We start from the raw sequence: 20,193 nt of genomic DNA on the forward strand, positions 1-20,193 counted from the left end.
AAAACAAGTTACTATGCTAAAGAAACAAGCGCAAATCGCTGGCTCCGCCCACTTGGAGGAGTGTATATAAGAACCGTTCGGAGCAGGAGCTCTCAGTCTCGATGCGGCCGTGGAGGAGGAAGCAGCTCCCCATGTGATGAAACTAAACTAAATTTAGATGCAATTCCTGTGTGCCAGACCTGAAGAAGGCACAAAAGATGCCGAAACCTTGTCGATGGCCACACAGATGAACAAAATTTAGCGCAAAATGACGCCGGTACAAAACCAATTGGAAACAAATAGTAGTTTACCCACGCTCTACCCAGATAGGAGAGCGCATGGATGTCGCACAGAGCAAGATGCTCTCGCTCCACCCAGATAGGGGAGTCGATGAATTAAGTGCGAGGTACGAATATTTAGTTGAACGCAAGCGCAGCTGTCAATCTTCCATGCCAAATCGAGACTCACTTATTAATTATATAACAAAGGCGACCGGATAGGTAAAGTGCAATCAAAAACAAGCATAGAATAAGCACAAACACGTGTTCAAGGTCAAAAACGATCTTTATTAAGCCCTAATTAGTCCTGGCCAGCATGGCGGGCGCGGCCGCAACGGGCAGGATGCTCTGGAGCTGGTTGTGGGGTGCGGGCCAGGATGGTAGGACCGTGCCTTTGTTCCTCTCCTTCCGGGGAGGAACTCTTTACCTAATCCTAACTCGCCTGTGCCACCTCCAGTGCGCCCCCCCCACGTTTCCGGTTTCCATCGAGCTCATGTTACGTCTGTGTGCTGTCCCCTAAACTGGTCCTATCCCAGCCCTAATCCTAACCTATCCCCATCCTAACCTAACCCCTAACCCTAACCCTAACCCTAACCCTAATCCTAACCCTAACCCTAACCCGATAACACAAAAACGTCAACCTGCAAGTTAAAATTTGAAAATAAACAAGTCAAAATTTGAACGTAAACACAAATTTGAACAATAATTGCAAATAAGCACTATTTGAGACCAAAAGGCAGTTAAAAGTAAATACTTACCTCAAATAAAACCACAATACTCACCCAAATCAAAAAAATGTGCATACCTATCAAATTTGAATGTAAACAATTGCAAATAAGCATTATTTGGGACAAAAAAAAGCAAAAAAAGCAGTTAAAAGTAAATACTTACCCAAAACAAAAAAATATACTTACCTAATCCGGAGATCACAAATCCACGCCCAATCGGTGCCTCCAAGAAAACAAGTTACTATGGTAAAGAAACAAGCGCAAATCGCTGGCTCCGCCCACTTGGAGGAGTGTATATAAGCACCGTTCGGAGCAGGAGCTCTCAGTCTCGATGCGGCCGTGGAGGAGGAAGCAGCTCCCCATGTGATGAAACTAAACTAAATTTAGATGCAATTCCTGTGTGCCAGACCTGAAGAAGGCACAAAAGATGCCGAAACGTTGTCGATGGCCACACAGATGAACAAAATTTAGCGCAAAATGACGCCGGTACAAAACCAATTGGAAACAAATAGTAATTTACCCACGCTCTACCCAGATAGGAGAGCGCATGGATACCGCACAGAGCAAGATGCTCTCGCTCCACCCAGATAGGGGAGTCGATGAATTAGGTGCGAGGTACGAATATTTAGTTGAACGCAAGCGCAGCTGTCAATCTTACATGCCAAATCGAGACTCACTTATTAATTATATAACAAAGGCGACCGGATAGGTAAAGTGCAATCAAAAACAAGCATAGAATAAGCACAAACACGTGTTCAAGGTCAAAAACGATCTTTATTAAGCCCTAATTAGTCCTGGCCAGCATGGCGGGCGCGGCCGCAACGGGCAGGATGCTCTGGAGCTGGTTGTGGGGTGCGGGCCAGGATGGTAGGACCGTGCCTTTGTTCCTCTCCTTCCGGGGAGGAACTCTTTACCTAATCCTAACTCGCCTGTGCCACCTCCAGTGCGCCCCCCCCCCCACGTTTCCGGTTTCCATCGAGCTCATGTTACGTCTGTGTGCTGTCCCCTAAACTGGTCCTATCCCAGCCCTAATCCTAACCTATCCCCATCCTAACCTAACCCCTAACCCTAACCCTAATCCTAACCCTAACCCTAACCCGATAACACAAAAACGTCAACCTGCAAGTTAAAATTTGAAAATAAACAAGTCAAAATTTGAACGTAAACACAAATTTGAACAATAATTGCAAATAAGCACTATTTGAGACCAAAAGGCAGTTAAAAGTAAATACTTACCTCAAATAAAACCACAATACTCACCCAAATCAAAAAAATGTGCATACCTATCAAATTTGAATGTAAACAATTGCAAATAAGCATTATTTGGGACAAAAAAAGCTGTTAAAAGTAAATACTTACCCAAAACCAACATATACTTACCTAATCCAGAGATCACAAATCCACGCCAAATCGGTGCCTGCAAGAAAACAAGTTACTATGCTAAAGAAACAAGCGCAAATCGCTGGCTCCGCCCACTTGGAGGAGTGTATATAAGAACCGTTCGGAGCAGGAGCTCTCAGTCTCGATGCGGCCGTGGAGGAGGAAGCAGCTCCCCATGTGATGAAACTAAACTAAATTTAGATGCAATTCCTGTGTGCCAGACCTGAAGAAGGCACAAAAGATGCCGAAACCTTGTCGATGGCCACACAGATGAACAAAATTTAGCGCAAAATGACGCCGGTACAAAACCAATTGGAAACAAATAGTAGTTTACCCACGCTCTACCCAGATAGGAGAGCGCATGGATGTCGCACAGAGCAAGATGCTCTCGCTCCACCCAGATAGGGGAGTCGATGAATTAAGTGCGAGGTACGAATATTTAGTTGAACGCAAGCGCAGCTGTCAATCTTCCATGCCAAATCGAGACTCACTTATTAATTATAAAACAAAGGCGACCGGATAGGTAAAGTGCAATCAAAAACAAGCATAGAATAAGCACAAACACGTGTTCAAGGTAAAAAACGATCTTTATTAAGCCCTAATTAGTCCTGGCCAGCATGGCGGGCGCGGCCGCAACGGGCAGGATGCTCTGGAGCTGGTTGTGGGGTGCGGGCCAGGATGGTAGGACCGTGCCTTTGTTCCTCTCCTTCCGGGGAGGAACTCTTTACCTAATCCTAACTCGCCTGTGCCACCTCCAGTGCGCCCCCCCCCCCACGTTTCCGGTTTCCATCGAGCTCCTGTTACGTCTGTGTGCTGTCCCCTAAACTGGTCCTATCCCAGCCCTAATCCTAACCTATCCCACATCCTAACCTAACCCCTAACCCTAACCCTAACCCTAACCCTGACCCTAACCTGACCCCATTTTCCGATAAGACAAAAACGTCAACCTGCAAGTTAAAATTTGAAAATAAGTCAAAATTTGAACGTAAACACAAATTTGAACAATAATTGCAAATAAGCACTATTTGAGACCAAAAGGCAGTTAAAAGTAAATACTTACCTCAAATAAAATCACAATACTCACCCAAAACAAAAAAATGTGCATACCTATCAAATTTGAATGTAAACAATTGCAAATAAGCATTATTTGGGACAAAAAAAGCTGTTAAAAGTAAATACTTACCCAAAACCAAAATATACTTACCTAATCCGGAGATCACAAATCCACGCCCAATCGGTGCCTGCAAGAAAACAAGTTACTTTGCTAAAGAAACAAGCGCAAATCGCTGGCTCCGCCCACTTGGAGGAGTGTATATAAGGACCGTTCGGAGCTCTCAGTCTCGATGCAGCCGTGGAGGAGGAAGCAGCTCCCCATTGATGAAACTAAACTAAATTTAGATGCAATTCCTGTGTGCCAGACCTGAAGAAGGCACAAAAGATGCCGAAACCTTGTCGATGGCCACACAGATGAACAAAATTTAGCGCAAAATGACGCCGGTACAAAACCAATTGGAAACAAATAGTAATTTACCCACGCTCTACCCAGATAGGAGAGCGCATGGATGCCGCACAGAGCAAGATGCTCTCGCTCCACCCATATAGGGGAGTCGATGAATTAGGTGCAAGGTACGAATATTTAGTTGAAAGCAAGCACAGCTGTCAATCTTACAGGCCAAATCGAGACTCACTTATTAATTATATAACAAAGGCGACCGGATAGGTAAAGTGCAATCAAAAACAAGCATAGAATAAGCACAAACACGTGTTCAAGGTCAAAAACGATCTTTATTAAGCCCTAATTAGTCCTGGCCAGCATGGCGGGCGCGGCCGCAACGGGCAGGATGCTCTGGAGCTGGATGTGGGGTGCGGGCCAGGATGGTAGGACCGTGCCTTTGTTCCTCTCCTTCGGGGGAGGAACTCTTTACCTAATCCTAACCCTAACCCTAACCGTAACCCCAGCCCTAACCCTAACCCTAATCCTTACCTCAATCCAATTCCCTGTTTATGTCCTACTAGGAACAGAAATTCCAAACAGCAGGCTTAATTAACATAATTAGGGCAAATTTATTAAAATCAATTCGGACTCACTTACCTTAGATACCGACCGTAGATACCTACCTTGGATACTTACCTCAAATTGGTACCACGCCTCTGGTCCCCGGACCACGCCCACCTAAAAAATTAGAAAAGACAAAAATCAAAAAAATATATACGTAAATACCTACCTGAATAATCCACATACCTGTAGTAAGAAAAATGAGAAACAAAAAATTAAAATACAAAACAAAAAACAAAACAATAAAATAATCAAAATCATAATTCACAATATCAAATCGTAATTGGAACACATTCATTGAGGCTAAAACCAATTTTATTTCCAAAAAAGAAAAAGTCGGAAACAAAAACTAAAATTTGAAATTAGAAACTCTAACCAAACGGAGACTATAAAAGGACACGCAGCGCAACAGATGCTCAGTGCGTGGAGAGAGAGCAAAGAGAAAACAACTCAGCAGCAATTAAAAACAGTAGATTTCAGCATCAATTTCATTTTTTGTGTGCCAGACCTGAGGAAGGCCCTAGCGGCCGAAACGTTGTCAAGAAACACTTACATTATATATTGGCCAAACAAAATCTAACAAAAGAAATTTTATAAAAAAAAAAATACTTCATTAAAAACAACCATAATAAAAACATTTTTTTTGATAAAAACAAATTAATCATATATATATAACAAAGGCGAATTCCAGCCATGGAGCAAGGTTGGACCACGGTCCACTATGGCCGACGCCGCCGCTTTGCTCGTCAGAACCCTGGGCTGGGAGCTGGGAGGTGTGCCGGATGGATGGACCGTGCTTTTGCCCCTGCTTCCAACAGGAAGGGGGGCTCCTACCGCAATCCTAACCCTAACCCTAACCCTAACCCTATCCCGCCGTTCGGCCGCTTAAAGTGCCACGGGAGGCGTAGCAAAGCGAGAGTGTGCGAGAGGTGGTGTTTTTACTCGCCGCGTCCGCCAGAGGGAGGCAATTCCCCGCCACGGCGGCATCGGCAGCTTCCGAGCGTCTCCCCGAGCGCTCGGAAGTCCGTGCGGGGGGAAGATGAGAGCCGTGCGAGGTACCAGGTGGACCCGGACTGTCACCGGCGCCGCTCGCCGTGCGCGCCGGCCGCCGGAAGTCGAATACGGCCCCGCGATCTCATCCGCGGTGCTTGTAAAGTGCCGAACCGCTGGGCCGGGGCTATTTTCAGCCACTTGGCGCATGCGCACGGCCTTTCGGCGGTGCCGGGCGGCGTGCGCGAGTGCACCGGCCGCTGGAAGTCGAATGCGGCCCCGCGATCTCATCCGCGGTGCTTGTAAAGTGCCGAACCGCTGGGCCGGGGCTGTTTTCGGCCACTTGGCGCATGCGCACGGCCTTTCGGCGGTGCCGGGCGGCGTGCGCGAGTGCACCGGCCGCTGGAAGTCGAATGCGGCCCCGTGATCTCATCCGCGGTGCTTGTAAAGTGCCGAACCGCTGGGCTGGGGCTATTTTCGGCCACTTGGCGCAAGCGCACGGCCTTTCGGCGGTGCCGGGCGGTGTGCGCGAGTGCACCGGCCGCTGGAAGTCGAACGCGGCTCTGCGATCTCATCCGCGGTGCTTGTAAAGTGCCGAACCGCTGGGCCGGAGCTATTTTTGGCCACTTGGCGCGTGCGCACGGCCTCCCGGTGGTGCCGGGCGGCGCGCGCGAGCTCGCCGGCCGCCGGAAGTCGAACGAGGCTCCGTGATCTCATCCGCGGTGCTTGTAAAGTGCCGATCCGCTGGTCCGCGGCTATTTTCAGCCACTTGGCGCATGCGCACGGCCTCCCGGTGGTGCCGGGAGGCGTGCGCGAGCGCGCCGGCCGCTGGAAGTCGAACGAGGCTCCGCGATTTCATCCGCGGTGCTTCCAAACAGCCGATCCGCTGGTCTATGAGCTATTTCCGGCTACCCGGCGCGTGTGCACGGCCTCCCGGTGGTCCCGGTCGCCTCCGCGAACCGTTAAAAAATTTCAAGTCAGCCTACCTTAAGAGAGTTAGAGTTACTCCCGCCGTTCGGCCGCTTAAAGTGTCACGGGAGGTGTAGCAACGCGAGAGTGTGCGCTAAGTGCGAGAGGTGGTGTTTTTACTCGCCGCGTCCGCCAGAGGGAGGCAATTCCCCGCCACAGCGGCACCGGCAGCTTCCGAGCGTCTCCCTGAGCTCCGGCCCAGCGGTTCGGCACTTTACAAGCACCGCAGATGAAATCGCGGAGCCGCGTTCGACTTCCAGCGGCCGGAGCGCTCATGCACGCCGCCCAGGACCACCGAGAGGCCATGCGCACGCACCCGGTGGCCGGAAATAGCTCCGGCCCAGCGGTTCGGCATTTTACAAGCACCGCGGATGAGATCGCGGAGCCTCGTTCGACTTCCAGCGGCCGGCGAGCTCGCGCGCGCCGCCCGGCACCACCGAGAGGCCGTGCGCACGCGCCAAGTGGCCGAAAATAGCTCCGGCCCAGCGGTTTGGCACTTTACAAGCACCGCGGATGAGATCGCGGAGCCTCGTTCGACTTCCGGCGGCCGGCGCGCATGACGAGCGGCGCCGGTGACCGTCCAACTCCACCTGGTACCTTGCACGGCTCTCATCTTCCCCCCGCACGGACTTCCGAGCGCTCGGGGAGACGCTCAGAAGCTGCCGGTGCCGCTGTGGCGGGGAATTGCCTCCCTCTGGCGGACGCGGCGAGAAATTACCCCAGCCGGGTAAACGGCGTGAGTAACCGTGACTCTCTTAAGGTAGGCTCACTTGACGTCTTTTTAACGGTGGGTGGAGGACCCAGGGGACTTCCAGCCGGTTCTCGGGGGTACGTTGCTCCTCACTTTTGACGCCCGAGGAGGCTTCCAGCACCTCGGCTACGCATTTTTAGCGCCCGCTGAGCTTCCAGAAGACCTCCAGCCGGTTCTCCTGGTGCTTTCCTACTCACATTTTAAGCCAGCCGAGGCTTCCAGCACCCCGGCTAAGCTTTTTCCACGGCCAGCCGAGCTTCCAGGGGACCTCCAGCCAGTTCTCCCGGTGCTTTCCTCCTCACATTTTAAGCCGGCCGAGGCTTCCAGCGCCTCGGCTAAGCGTTTTCCACGGCCCGCTGAGCTTCCAGGGGACCTCCAGCCGGTTCTCCTGGTGCTTTCTTCCGAAATCTTGACGCCCGAGGAGGCTTCCAGCACCTCGGCTGAGCATTTCCCACGGCCCGTTGATCTCCCGGTGGTCGTAACGGGGAATTACCTCCCTCTCGCGGACACGGCCAGTAAATACACCGCACACTCCCATGGTTCCGCGTCCGATGACACTCTGCGCGGCTAAACGGCAGGAGTAATTACGACTCTCTTAAGGTAGGCTCACTTGAGATTTGTTTGAACGGTTAGTGGAGGCGACCGGGACCACCGGGAGGCCGTGCGCAAGGGCAGAGCAGCTGAATAATGCTCCGGTGGCCCCGGGTGATTACTAAGAGGCTCCCCAGCCGGCCTAGCGGAGCTCTGAGTGTCCTCCGCGGGACTTCCAGCGGCCGGCGCGCTCACGCACGCCGCCCAGGACCACCGAGAGGCCGTGCGCACGCGCCCGGTGGCCGGAAATAGCTCAGGCCCAGCGGGTCGGCACTTTACAAGCACCGCGGATGAGATCGCGGAGCCACGTTCGACTTCTGGCGGCCGGCGCGCAAGACGAGCGGCACCGGTAACCGTCCAGCTCCATCTGGTACCTTGCACGGCCCTCATCTTCCCCCCGCGCGGACTTCCGGGCGCTCGGAGAGACTTGTCAGCGCTGCCGGTGAAGCTGTAGCGGGAAATTACCTCCCTCTGGCGGACGCGGCGAGAACCCAGCCGGCCAAACGGCGGGGGTAACTGTGACTCTCTTAAGGTAGGCTCACTTGACGTCTTTTTAACGGTGGGTGGAGGACCCAGGGGACTTCTAGACGGTTCTTGGGGGTGCATTGCTCCTCACTTTTGATGCCCGAGGAGGCTTCCAGCACCTCGGCTACGCATTTTTTCCATGGCCCGCTGAGCTTCCGGGGGACCTCCAGCCGGTTCTCCGTGTGCTTTCCTCCTCACTTTTAAGCCGGCCGAGGCTTCCAGCACCTCGGCTAAGCGTTTTAAACGGCCCGCTGAGCTTCCGGAGGACCTCCATCCGGTTCTCAGGGTGCTTTCCTCCTAACTCTCGATGCCCGAGGAGGCTTCCGGCACCCCGGCTAAGCGTTTTCGGCGGCCCGTTGATCTCCTGGAGGTCGTAACGGGGAATTGCCTCCCTCTCGCGGACACGGCGCGTAAATACACCGCCTCTCGCACTTAGCGCGCACTCTGGCATGGCTCCGCGTCCGATGACACTCTGCGCGGGTAAACGGCGTGAGTAGCCGCGACTCTCTTAAGATAGGCTCACTTGACATTTTTTTGACGGTTCGCGGAGGCGACCGGGACCACCGGGAGGCCGTGCGCACGCGCGAAGCGGCCGAACGACGTTCCGGTGGGCCCGGGTGATGACGAAGAGGCTCCCCGGCCGGCCTCGCGGAGCTCTGATGGTCCTCTGCGGGACTTCCGGCAGCTGGCCGGAGCCTCGGGACGGCTGCTACACTCCCTAATAAGACCCCGAGGACCCCCGCGAGCCGAACGCTCGGTGCCACGGGTGACCCGTGGTACCTCACGTGCCAAGGCTGTTAGGTTCAAAGTGCTAACTGAATATCTGAATAAGAGAAAAGGGTCAGCAGACAAAAAACAAGTGAGGCAGAATATTGAGTCTTTTCTCGCGAGGAGTGCAATCAGACTTACAGCAATCCGACTACACTAAAAATCTGTTTTACACTCCTCGCTCTTTTTATTTGGAATGCCCTACCCACAGTGTGAGACGATTAGCCCTTAAGGGGGGGGGGGGAAAGAGATTGTGGCTTCGTCTCGTAAGAAACAAAAAGTAACACACAAAGTGTTGCGTGCAGATATGGCTATATCAGCAAAACAGTTTAAGCGATATTCTGAGAGATAAAAAGAGAAAGTGTCGTTCTTTAACAAAGATCAGAAGGTTCATGACGCATTGTTTGACGTGTTGTTTTCACGATCTGTTCTGGTGGACGCTGAGCTGTCAGCAGCATCTTGTTTGACACAACCGTCATCTCGCCCCTGACCCAGCCGTAATCCTTCTGTTCTGTTGTACAAGATAAGAATAAGCAAGGCAAAGCAGCAAGCATACTGAACAGTAATATTGTGAATAAGTACTCATTAGAGAACGCATGATAACATATATATATACAATTTTTCTAACAATTCCCCCCTGTTTATCATAAGTTCTCGGGGACTAACTTATCACCCATATGGCCACTTCAAAAGATTTTCAGCCAAGGGATCACATTTCGCAAGAACTAACTTACACTTGGGAGGAAATTGAGTCTTAATCGTCAAAGCCAGAGTCACGAAACAAATCGGACAGGTTTACCACAATGGATTCGCTGACAGAGTCGTCACTAGAGAAAGAACTCCCGTCGATCGAAAGGTCATCCCTTTGGAGTAACGGAAAAGTCTCAGCTGGTGGAGAGATAGCAGTTGTAATTAGCTTAATAATTAAGGATCGGAGACAAGGAATGCAGCAACATCCACACAGGGTTAAAATGGCAGAGAAAACGGCAATGGAGACCAGGACCGAGGAAACCAGGGTGCGGTACTTTCCGAACACGTTCAACCAGTCGGTCCAAACCTCCGTGTTCACCCCACTGTGTTCCTTCATCCTCCCATTCAAGGTCCTCAGACCCTCAAGGGCCCGGGATAGGCTTCCGTCGGCTGCAGTATTATTTGGAATAAATGTGCAACATTGCTCACCAAACATGGCGCAGACACCGCCCTCTTTTGAGAGTAGCATGTCAAGGGCCATTCGATTCTGGAAAGCCATGAGGGAAGTAGCGGCCAGTTGGGAGTGGACCGCCTTGAAACCCGCCTCGGTCCAGTTTCCAAGCCTCTGCACGTTGTAGTGGATGTAGTTAATCCTGTCAACATTTTTGTTAAGAGTACACCACCAACACAGGGCGGATTCAAAACCAGCTGCTATCTGATTCACCAGCTTATACTCATCCGGTACTCCTCTAGGAACACCAATGGCATCTATGTAAGTTGGATTAGCTGCGCCCTGCCATTCGGCGTTTCGCTTCGTTCTCGGCCAGTATTTGGGCACTACGGACTTAGCAAAAGATGTTAGATCATAAGAGGACATTGGTATCAAATGAACAGGAAACAATAGGGTTACCAAAGCGCAAATTCCAGAGCTGTTTAAAGGTAACCTATCATAAAGTTTGTTACTATTACACCAAAACCAAATATCACTACGAGCAATGGGCAAAAAAGGGGCAGTGACATTGGTCATGGACTCACACCATGGAGTAGGTAGGGCGCCGAGCTTCTCACCAGTACCAGGTAATCTAATGCATGTAAAATTACCCTTAGCTACATCGGACGAAAAAAGGGGTTTATATTTTGTCATAGAGGCAACAGGGTAAACCTTATCCCATTTAAAACAATCATGAGTGGGTGAAATGGATGAGTTTAACATTAAAACAACAGCACACTTAGGAACTATATTTGCAGGTATGATTTTCAAAAGAGGTCTTGGACCCATACATGCAATGCAACTGGTGTTAGCCATTTTTGCGGCTTGCTCAGCCATAAGAAGCCAGTTGTTGGTTTGACCGCTTATTCCTGTGGAGGCTACAAAATAGCTGTCTATATCAGTGAGGGGCATACTTGTGATTTTTGCTCCTGCTGACAAGGTGTAATTATTTGTAAGGGGACGGTCTGCGATCGACATTGTTTTGTTAATGCAAATAGCAATAGGAAAGTGGGGATCAATTCCAGAGGACCAAGCCCACAGTTGAAAACCCCAACAAGAAGTGTTAAACAAAGTGGCATTTGGAGGACGAATTTGACCATCAGGGAGTGTAAGAGTCAAAAGGAGGCTTGTGCCCTGATTTTTCAAAGTTACTCGTTTAGCAAAGAACACAGCCTCTTCACTGGAACCAGAGGGCCAAAAATCTTGCGTTTGTGTGGTGACAAGGGTGCCCCAGTCGGTGCTAACTGGGTGACCAGTTAAATACCACCAATATCCGAGCCATTTATCCCCAGTAGTGGGGTGACCATTTCGAAAACCTTTCAAACTTTTCATTGGTAAAATAATAGAAGAAGATGTATTAGGAGCCACAGTAAACATTAATGAGTTATTGTAAGTCCAAGACAAAAGCCATGGTACGCAAGTTGGAACGCGGACGGTTTCTGGTGTACAAACAACATGATCGAAAGGGGATTTTGTGTTGCGCTTATGTCTAGCAATTTTTTCCCATGAGCCATATTGATTAGAATCAGTGTTGGTAGTTGCCTGAGAGAAGAATGTTCGAGGCTCATGGTACTCTATCCATACGAATAAAATAACCCCCGAAAAAAATATAATGGTAACACAAATCAGCAAAAGCAACCAAAAGCGCATGGTAGACTTTGCGCAGGCTACAGCCCGATTAAAGCACTCACCAAATGACTCTCTAATGCTCTTGTTTTTGGATCTCCTCAGAGTCAACACCCTGAGCTTCGGGTTGGTGTCTTGGAAATTGGCTTCTGCTAGCTTTCGTGTCAACCCTGGATCTTGGCACCAGGATCAGGCACTATTACCAGACTTTGCTCACCTTCCGTACTTAGGTTGGGTCTGCGGAGATCACCTTTTTACAATGAGATAAATGAATCCATGTGTTGCGTTCGGCTATTTTCAAAGCATTAGGTGTCGTGAGTAGTACCAAAAAGGGACCTTCCCACTTGGGTGAATGCCAATTCTTCCTCTTGATACTCTTGATCAAAACCCAGTCTCCCGGTACCACTTTGGGGTCTTCCTGCGGAGAAATGGGTTCATCATCAGTGTTATTGGTTGGATTCTTTTGACGTTCCAACATTTTTCTCATGTAATCAGCTAATGTGGCTTCCTCGGAGATCTCCCATGTGTTCTTGAACTGAGGAAGCCTGTAAGGTCTTCCAAACATAGTTTCATAGGGAGTTAGCCCTGTTGTACTTGTAATATTTATGTACATTTTGACCAGGTCTAAGCACTGAGTCCATGGCCGTTTGGTTTCCTCCATACATTTCTTTAATCTGTTTTTTATAGTCGCGTTAGATATCTCAACAAGGCCAGCTGATTGTGGATGATAAGAACAATGGTTCTTTAAATTTATGTGGAACATTCTCCCAATGTTATGCACTACTTGATTTACAAAGTGTGGACCATTGTCGCTGTAAATTTTTTCTGGAATACCGTACCTTGGAATGATGTCTTTGCATAAGGCTTTTGCCACTGTGAGTGCATCAGCATGTTTGGTAGGAAATGTTTCTACCCATTTAGAAAATGCGTCTATTATGACCAAACAATATTCTTTCCCTTCACATTTATGTAATTGAATATAATCCATATGTATTGTCTGAAACGGATACAATGGAGTCGGGTATTTCCCTCTCTGAGGTCTTAAATTGCCTTGTGGGTTGTGTTTAGCACAGATCAGACAGGCTCTGCAAAATTGTTGTGAGAAAGCTGCAAAGCCGTATGTTGTATAAATAGCTTCAACTTGTTTCACCATACCCCCCGTCGAGACATGGGTGACCCCATGACTCGAAATAGCAGCCCATTTGAACAAGTTACGAGGCAAGATAGGTTTGCCCAAAGGTCACACAAAAAGACCATCAGTGTTTTTAGTTGCACCCCGTTTTTCCCAAGAGAGTCGTTCCTGGGAGGGGCTCTGAGACTGCATGTCAAGCAACACATCAGGGGAGATGTGTGACATCGAATCATGATCAGTGAGAGACGAGAGGACATGGAGCAGGCCTTCTGCAGCGGCCTTAGCGGATTTGTCAGCAAAAGCATTACCAAGAGAAACAGGATCAGATCTTGCAGTGTGAGCAGCACATTTGCAAACAGCCACCTTTAAAGGTAGCTGGACAGCGTCCAAAAGTTGAGTTAGTAATGTGGAATGGGTGACGGGCTTCCCTGTAGAAGTTATCATGCCACGGTTGCTCCACTGCTGAGCAAAAACGTGCACTGTAGCAAAAGCATACTGACTATCAGTCCAGATAGTGACGGACTTGTTTGCAAACAATTTGCAGGCCCCAGTCAAAGCAATGAGCTCAGCGGCCTGTGCTGACATATAGGATGGCAGTTTAGCAGCCTCCAAGACTTCGTCGGCAGTAACAATGGCATACCCAGTAAGGGTCACTCCAGATTCATTTTTCTTAGAAGACCCATCAACAAAAACCACATCACCATCTGGCAGAGGCGTATCTTTCAAGTCAGGCCGAGCCTTTGCAATCTGTTGGTCAGCATCGACACAATCATGGAATTCACCGTCGTCAGGAAGGGGAATGAGAGTGGCAGGATTGAGTGTCGTGCATCTTTCAACGGTCAGGTGCGGCTGAGACAGTAACGTAGCCATGCAAGAAAGATGACGTGCAGGCGACAGAAAAGTCATATTAGTCTGTAGCAGAAGGGCCGAGACAGCATGAGGAACTTTCAGTGTTAAAGGATGAAACAACACAACACCAGCACTGCTCTCCACAGCCATGGAGGCCGCCACCACGGCCCTCACGCATGGTGGGAGAGCACATGCAACACTGTCCAGTTTAGAGGAATAAAAAGCAATAGGTCGCAACTTTGAGCCATGTGATTGGAGTAAAACAGAGGTCATGTAATGACCTTTGCAGTCAACAGTTTGGACAAATGCCTTATCATAGTTGGGTAAGGCTAGAGTGGAGCTGGATACCAAAGTCTGTTTGATCAACACAAAAGCCTCCTCAGCTTCAGGAGTCCATTTTAGGTGAGTGGACATTGAGATGTTTTCCACATACATCAATTTGGACAGAGGAGCAACAATTTGGGCATAATCAAGTATCCAGCTTCTACAATAACCTGTGAGACCCAAAAAAGACATCATTTGTTTCTTTGTGAGTGGCTTAGGAGCTTGCAAAATAGAGGCCTTTCTGCTCTCAACTATAGATCGACCTTGGGAACTTAGATTGTGGCCTAAATACTTAATTTCAGTGGACCACAGTTGAAGCTTGTCCTTGCTGACCTTGTGGCCTTCACTTGCCAAGTGATGCAGCACTGCAAGTGTGTCTTTCTGGCAAGAGGCAAAATCAGGAGATGCTATTAAAATGTCATCAACATAGAGCAAGATTTGACTTCCCATTGGCGGGACAAATTTAGCCATGCTGGCTGCCATCACCTGCGAGTAAATTGTCGGGCTTTCACAGTACCCTTGTGGTAACCTTGTAAAGGTGTACCTTGAGCCAGCATATGTAAATGCAAACCAAAACTGACTCTCTTCTGCAATAGGGACAGAGAAAAAAGCATTGCTAATGTCAATCACTGTAAAGATTTTCGCATCAGGTGTCAATGAGTTCAACAAGGTATGCGGGTCAGGGACACAAGGTGCTCTCTGAATAACAGCATTGTTTACAGCTTGCAAGTCCTGCACCATTCTCCACCCCACAGAAGGGGGCGCCTTCTTTACAGGGAAAATTGGAGTATTGCAAGGAGAATCAGGGCAAGGAACAATGACACCTGCTTTTAGCAAATCAGAAATAACAGGTGCAATACCCTGTAAAGCAGGGGTCTCAAACTCATGGCCCGCGTGCCAATTGCGGCCCTCGGGACAATATTTTGCGGCCCCCTGCGTGACATCTAAGCTGTGTGTTAGTGCGGCCCGCGAATTTCTTTTCGCACATGCATCTGGCCGTTTTACTTTTTTTGACACGTATGGGCTCCCGTAGCTCAGGCTCGTGACAACTGGGCGAAATAGCAATTGGCTAATTGGCGAATTAGCACTTTGACATGTTTGAATGAGCGAGTGGAGGGAAATATCTTGTCACTGTCACCTAGTGCTGTACATTGTTTGTCAGCCCTCGTCATGTCTGTTTCAAAACCTGCCGTGAAGAGAAAAGTTGCGGATGAGCACAGGCAATTTCAGGAGAAGTGGGAGGCGGAATATTTTTTTGTTGAGCACAGGAACGTCGCAACCTGTCTAATATGCATGGGTAAAGTTGCTGTTAACAAAGAGTTTAACATCAGACGTCATTACTCAACTGAACATGCTGAGGAGTATGCAAAATACCTGGGAGATGAGCGAGAGGATCGGGTCGCCAAACTTAAATAATCTCTACTGAGGCAACAAGTTTTTTTCAAAAAAACAAGCAAAGAGAACGAAGCGGCTGTGAAAGCTAGCTATGTTGTGAGTGAAATGATAGCAAAAGCTGGAAATGGATTCAGGCACAGCATTCAGTGGTGAGAAGTATGCTGATACCATTGGGAAGCTACAAGAAGAATTTGATCACAGGTTTGCAGACTTCAAGACACACAGAGCCACTTTTAACATTTTTGCTGACCCCTTCTCCTTTGATGTTGAGGATGCCCCCCCCCCTGTTCTGCAGATGGAGCTAATTGACCTGCAGTGCAATACTGAACTCAAAGCCAAGTTCAGGGAAGTGAGTGGAAGAACAGTGGAGCTTGGACAATTTTTGAGAGAACTGCCCCCCAGCTTCCCTGAGCTTTCCAGGATGTTCAAGCGGATCATGTGCCTTTTTGGCAGCACCTATCTGTGTGAAAAGCTCTTCTCCACAATGAACTTCAATAAGTCAAAGTACAGGTCCAGAATTAAAGATGAGCATCTTAAAGCCATACTGAGGGTCTCAGTTGCCTCCTCCCTCAAGCCAAATGTGGCTCAGCTGTGTGAGAGGAAGCGTTGCCAAGTCTCTGGCAGCAAGGAGTAGGAGGAAGTAGAAATGAAGCCTATGTTCTGAAGAACTGTTCCTGTTCTTCATGTTCTGCATGTTCTGACTGTTAATTTGTTCAAATTGAGAAGATTGGATCAGGACCTTTTTTATGGATTACTTTTGTGGATTACGATTTGTTGCGGCCCAGCCTCACCCAGACTCTACCTCCAGCGGCCCCCAGGTAAATTGAGTTTGAGACCCCTGCTGTAAAGCATCAGGTTTTAAAGGATACTGCCTCACACAAGGGCGGTATTCAGTTCGAGGTCTTATGACAACAGGAAGCGCACCTTTCACTAAACCAATGTCAGAAGGACCCGTAGACCAAAGATGACTTGGGACCTCAGCGAGGATGTGCTCGTCATCAGACGTCAACACATAATCTCAAAATGAGGGTGTTTGCTCAACACCAGGATCAGCGTGGATTCCACTAATGAATGACAAGTCTTGAGTCATATTTTGTTTGAAGAGCTTGGTGGAAGGACTATAAAAGGAGTCAGGATTAACCTGAGTCCAGTCAGAAGCTGCCAAGGCCTCACCAGCCATAAATCCTAAACTTTGCCACGTTGCGGTGTGAGGCCTGTAGAGAGAGATGTGGAGCGGAGTGGGAGACACGTGTAACTTCTGCACAGCAGGGGGAGCCGTTTGTATGACTACACAAGCACGGCTCTCACCATCATGCAGAAGGAAAGATGTCGTCAAGGTGGCAGGTGTAGCAGCCTCAAGCATGTTCTCGTAGTTGTGATCAGGACCAGGTGTGTCTTTATGCCACATAGTTATGTGTAGTTCATTGGCTTCCATTGCCTGTTCAGGGCAGCGCAAAAGGGTGGCCACATGGGCCAAAAGAGGGGAACCAAATTCCATCACTTCTGCATCAGCCAAATCCAATGAATAAAAGTAGTAGCAGTGAAATTGACCAAAAATCTGTAACTGGTGTCGCCTTTTGACAACAATTTGATCGTTAAGAGACACAAGGGAAAGCCCAAGGGCAGTGAGAGCATCTCTACCTAGCAAATTAATAGGGCAACCGGGCATCAGCAAAATGGGAATGCAACAACTTCCCCCTTCTGGGTCCCGTATCCAAACTGGTCGAGACTGGGGAACTGGGGTTGCCAGCCCATTTGCTGCTCTCACCCAAAATGTTTTACCGCTTTTTTGCACATCTGGAGGTATGTCACGACATGTGGTCACACATGCCCCTGAGTCACACAAAAAAGTTATTGGAGTCCCGTTTACCATTAGAGTTATCACCGGCTTCTCAATATTGTTCATCAACAAATCTTGAATGTTCAAATCTACATCAACAGGGGGAGCTGTTGGCCAGGCAGTTGTTTCAACTGTAGTTTGACTGTCGGCTAGTCATAAGGGAGGTTTACTCTCGCCCTTGCCTGGGCAGTTTCTTGCTATATGGCCTTTTTTTCTACATGACCAGCAAATAGGAGGTTCAGCGTTGTATCGTTTTGACTGACCTGAGGCGGGCTAGTCATTTGTTTTATAATTGGGAGAATCACGACTATACCCGCCGCTACCTTTGCCACGAAATTTGTTACGACCACGCCCCCCTAGGCGTGGTTCGAAGGTCTTATTTTGATAGAACATTTCAGACTGCTCTCCATTGACCAAAAAAATGGTGCCTGTTTTCCCTTTCTCTTTTGCTCTTTTTGAATTGACAACTTTTTCGGCGTGTATAGCATGATCAATGAACTGTGGCAAGGTAGATGTCGGGAAAGTGATCATATGTTTAGTGATCCAGTTTTGGATTGCTGGTCGCGAATTTGCATGTAGAGCATTTTTTAGTTGTTGGTCATAAACATCAGTTCCATGCTCCAAGCCACTATTGGCTTTGAACACTTTTTCTAGTCTGTGTCTAAAGTCTTCAAACAACTCATCTTCTTTTTGTTTGGTTCGGCCAATGTCTGTGTAATTTGCTCTACGTTCGAATTTTATTTTTATCCTGCCCAATAGTTGGTCAATTTCTGTTTGTAATGGCACCCCGTTACATTCCAATGGACGGCCCCGGGAATCAAAGGGATTCCAGGTGCCTTTAACGCTTGCCCAATGTTTGGTTAAAGATGCCATGAAAGCCTGTTGTACTTCATCGCCTCTCAAATTATAGGAAGCAATGAGTTGTTTCATGTCGATACAGTATTGATCAACATCTTCAGTGGGCAACGCTATGCCCTCAATTGCTGATTTTATATCAGCTTGGGTCCATGTTCTGTATACTAAAATGGTGGGTCCTCCATCATCATGAGGATTGGCCACTTCAATCATCGGGTATGCGTCAGCCGAGGGACCCAACTTAGCACGGCTCCGCGTCAACATACCACGAGTAGAATCACTATACTCAGGAGGATGATCTGTGTTTGGTAATTTGGGGTACAGAGACGGAAAAATTGGTTCGCTTTGGCGTGCTGCAATCTCCGTCTTTATAATTTGATCATTTTTCTCATCCTCATTCATCGCATTGTCAGCCTCGGCCTTCAAGCGAGCCCGCCCTGACACTGTCTCATCATCTTCCTGCCTGTGCAACAGCAAGTTCTTTTTTATCTTTTCTTCGTCTTCCTTATCTTTCAATTTTCCTCTCATTTGCCCACATTTTCTCTTCTCAGCTTCCAATTCCCATTGTACTATTAGATAATATCCGTCTTTATTCTTCTTTACGCCACATTTAGCATCAATTGATTGCTTTAGGTTATTCAATGAATTCGTTTTCAGCTGACCATCAAATTTGTAATCGGTTATCCATTTGTCAAGATATTTTACATTTTCGGGGTCGACCTCTTCCATCAATTTCCAATCTTTGCATTTTAATTCATGTCTGGGTAGCGGCTTTTGTTTGCTATTTGATTTTCCCATGGTTTATTTTCTAAATTTCGGAGTTGGCAATTCGAATGGCACCTACAGTGTCCTAAAGCCAACTTTATTCACAGGACAGTGGTTAAATGTTCGATGTGTGGCGAGTCTCTTTTCACCTTCCCGGAGGAAGCAGAGAGTCCTTGCTTTCATCCACACAAAGCCACTGTTTACAATCCTGTGTTGTTTACATAGAGGAGAGCTCAAATGAGGTCACTCTCAGTCAAACCATACACACACACACAATGCGCACTTTTATCGTCTCACAGGCAAGCAGGGGAGTCCACCCTCCCGTGGATTTTAACAAACTCTTTAACCTTCCTATTGTGTAAGAAAACTTATTTTGCCTTTTTCTTGAAGTAGATATAAAACCTATCTTTTCATGGATAAGGGAGCCAAACCAGCTAAACAAGAGTTAAGAAAAACACCACAGATGGCAGCAGAAAGCTAACACATTAGGAAGGTTAAGTTAGGAGGCCCCACGACACCTCAGTGGAATTTAACTGCTCCAAATTACCTGTACTTTTTAGAAAACAGAGGAGTCCGCCCTCCCGTGGAATTTAACTGACTTTTACGTCAGGGGACTCCACCATCCCCTGCAGAATTTAACTGTTTCTAATTGCACTTGATAGGGTCTAGAATTGTCAAGGTTTTAAGTGACCTCTTGTCACTGCACTTTCATTACTTTTAACAGAATCAAGATCCGTACTCACAGTCTGCTGGGCCTTCTCCTCGGATGATCTCGTCAACCACTCCGGCGTCCAGCCGACTGATCGAGTCAGCCCCGTGAAAAGGGTTTCCTCTATATGCCTTGGCCAAGGACTTGTCCTGGGTCGAAAAGTCAGCTGGAATCCCGAAATAGGTCTATTGAGACCCCGGAACGAGCCCCCAAAAATCTGTTAGGTTCAAAGTGCTAACTGAATATCTGAATAAGAGAAAAGGGTCAGCAGACAAAAAACAAGTGAGGCAGAATATTGAGTCTTTTCTCGCGAGGAGTGCAATCAGACTTACAGCAATCCGACTACACTAAAAATCTGTTTTACACTCCTCGCTCTTTTTATTTGGAATGCCCTACCCACAGTGTGAGACGATTAGCCCTTAAGGGGGGGGGGGGGGAAAGAGATTGTGGCTTCGTCTCGTAAGAAACAAAAAGTAACGCACAAAGTGTTACGTGCAGATATG

The sequence above is a fragment of the Syngnathus scovelli genome, chromosome 8 (genome assembly GCF_024217435.2).
Source record: "Syngnathus scovelli strain Florida chromosome 8, RoL_Ssco_1.2, whole genome shotgun sequence".
Taxonomy (NCBI): Eukaryota; Metazoa; Chordata; class Actinopteri; order Syngnathiformes; family Syngnathidae; genus Syngnathus; species Syngnathus scovelli.